General features: G+C 49.2%; 1 pseudogene across 1 annotated transcript; it reads right to left on the reverse strand.

The window, feature by feature from the left end:
* Window positions 1-253: 253 nt before the first annotated feature.
* LOC308467874 (elongin-B pseudogene) lies at window positions 254-684 on the reverse strand (annotated as a pseudogene). Its single transcript has one exon. The product of its transcript is annotated as an elongin-B pseudogene (transcript).
* Window positions 685-3,060: the final 2,376 nt, after the last annotated feature.

The raw sequence follows: 3,060 nt of genomic DNA on the forward strand, positions 1-3,060 counted from the left end.
TTTTATTTTTTAAACAGCTGATCTTTTATTTTATCCAAAACCAAAAATGAAAACATTGCTCTGTTTGATGAGTGGGAAGGGGATAGGAAGGAGGTGTGGTCTTGTTTAGAGAGGGGCAGAGTAGAAGGGAGACCTGGATTTGAGGGGTGGGGCAGTGCCATGTCTCTCTCCACACTGGAGGGTTGAGGAAGGGAGTGGGTGGTGGGAAAGGGGCACCACGGATTTTGCAGCTCGCTCCATTGCCCTCTAGCTCTCACTGCATCACTTGCTTGTTGGAGCTGCTGCCAGAGTCCTGGGGCTTCATCACTTCTGGGAGCTCCAGGAGTCTGGAGAAGGGATCAGTGTGGAGGGGCTCAAAGGCATCTTCACTGGCTCTGAAGGCCAAGCCAACTGTTGCTGGGGTCTGAGGTCATGCTGTCTGGCTGGTGAAGCCACAGTCTCCGAGGGTTTTGCTGTTATCCAATAGCTGGTCATCCTAGTATAGTTTTTGTTCTTCTGGGGGGTCTCTTAAGAATCCCGTCAACAATTCTTTTAAGCTCATATGCCATACTGAACTCCTTGGCATCTGTGAAGATGGTCGTCTTGTGACGTAGGATCATTAGAAAGACATCCATCTCTGCAGCTGCAACCTCAGCCCAGACCCCCCAGAGAGGAAGTAGCAGCAGAACCCCCAGTATCCCAACTTGCACCCAGAGGTGCTATAGTTAAGGAAAAGCAAGGGGAAAACAAACCAGAATATTTGAGGGATAAAACCATTACAGAATTTCAACAAGAAGATAGGGAATACTTTGCAGGCACAAACAACATTGAACATGGGATAGGGTGAAACCGCCCTGATAGTGCAAATCAGTGTAACAAAAGGGGGTGTCTGAAGGGTTTAAAAAACAACAACTTTATTGCCATTATTAACAACCTGTGCAATAGCAGGGTATTACATAATACCATATACAAAACAAACAAACAATAAACAATGAGAGAAAGGAATAGCGACACACCAATATAAATTCAGACATCCACATTTCCCGTGTGAGATGGATGGGGAATGTTGAGCATCCAAACCATAGAAAATAGAATTCCAGCAGGTGACATAAAAGCGTTCTGGATCCTTCATCCCTCTGGAAATGGGCAGGGCTTTCTTTGAGCATTAGTAGTGGAGTCATGTAGATAACATAATACAGAAGAGTGAGAAGCAGGAAAAGATGCTGCTCGCTGTTGGATAGAGCAGTGGTTTTCAGCCAGTGTGCTGTGGCACCATGTGGTGCCTTGAATGATAGTTGGGGTGCCACAGGAAACACTGGCCTCTGTCCCTCTTTCTTTCCTTCATTCCCTCCCTCCTTTGTTGCCCTCTCAAGTCTCTGCTTCCCACAGCTGTTTGTTGCAGTAGCCCTGGCTACAAACTCTGAAGGCGAATGGTACCTCCGGCAGTGGCATAGCTAGTTGCTTGGGTGCCCGGTGCGGCACATGCGTCCTGCAGCCAGGGGTAGGGTGAGCCGCCCACGGAGCCTCTCCACCACCTCCCCCTCAGCTGTAGGGTGGCTGAGGGAGAGGCGGTGGGCAGATGCAAGCCCCCCGCTGCTGTTTCAGGCAGCGCAGAGCCTGCAGGCACCCAAGCTACCACGTCACTCCCAGGAGAGACGCATGGCTCGGGCACATTGCAGGCTCTGCAGTAAGTGCTGGCCCCCATGGTGTAGTGCCCAGTGCCCAGTGCCAGCCGCATTCTGTTACATTTGTTGACTGAACTAAAAAGTTTCATGAGCCTAATTTTATTATTATTATATAAAACTCATATTTTTGTCATTTTGTCACACCCCTCAGTGATGACACCTGAGGTAGCCCGCACCCCCTGCACCCTTCTTCCGCCACTGGCCTCCGGGACGCACCTCTCACTGGGGTGGGGAGGGGGCAGTGCAGAGACCAGGGCAATAGCAGCAGCTGCCCAGAGGACTCCCAAGTAGAGGGGAGAGGAGAGGAGGCTGAGGGAACACTCCACAAGGGAGGGTATTGGGAAAAGGGTGAGAGGCTGCCAGCTCTGCAGGCAAGCGGTGACATAACAGGGCTCCTGAGCCTCACAGGGGTGCCGCAGAAAGAATGTAGTTGGTCAAGGGAGCCATGGACTCAAAAAGGTTGAAAACCTCTGTATTAGAGGGTTGTTGTTGTTGTTGTTGTTGTTTTTTAAACTGTTTGCAAGAAAGAAGTGCTGCTGTTCCCATCCCACCATCAGTGAACCCCTCCATGTATGGCCTGGAGAAAGTGGAGAGGGGAAAGTTCTTCTCCCTCTCTCATAACACTAAAATTCAAGGACATCCAATGAACTTGAGTATTGGAAGATTCAGGACAGATAAAAGAAAGTCCTTCTTCATGCAGTGCAGAATCAAACTGTGGAACTCACTCCTGCAGGAGGTAGTGATGGCAACTAACTTGGATGACTTTAAAAAAGAATTGGACAAATTCATGGTGGAGGAGGCTATCAGTTGCTACTGGCCATAATGATAATGTTCTGCCGCTACAGTGAGGAGCTGTAAATAATGCTTCCAAATGCCAGCTGCTGGAAACCTTGGGGGGGGGGGAGTGCTGCTCTTGTAATCAAGTCCTACTTGTGGATTTCCTATGGAGGCATCTGGCTGGTCACTGTAAGAACAGGAAGGTGGGCTAAATGGGCCATTGGTCTGATCCAGTAGGCTCTTCTTAAGTTCTGACTTGGAGAGGGGTTGGAGGGCCTGCATCTGCTGTTAGGCCAAAGAGATAAGGCTAGGGATGGTTCTGTTCATATTGTTACACCCCACCCCAATCTCTGAGCAGTGCAATGTTCCACAGGTTCCAGACACTCCATCAGGCTTCGTGTTTCCATTTGGAAATGAGGCACAGCAGAGACTGTGGTGTCCTTATGCCATATGGTTGTTCCTCGGCCATCTGGCACGTGCTATGGGGTTCCACAGGACATTATTCTCTCCTTAGTGCTTATTTAATATCTATATGAAGCCATTTATATTGTGGACAGCAGGAGTTTGGGTGCAAGGTGTTGCCAGTATGCTGCTGACACTTGGCTCTACTTCTTCATAA

Source organism: Podarcis pityusensis (assembly GCF_964106645.2).
Source record: "Podarcis pityusensis genome assembly, chromosome: Z".
Taxonomy (NCBI): Eukaryota; Metazoa; Chordata; class Lepidosauria; order Squamata; family Lacertidae; genus Podarcis; species Podarcis pityusensis.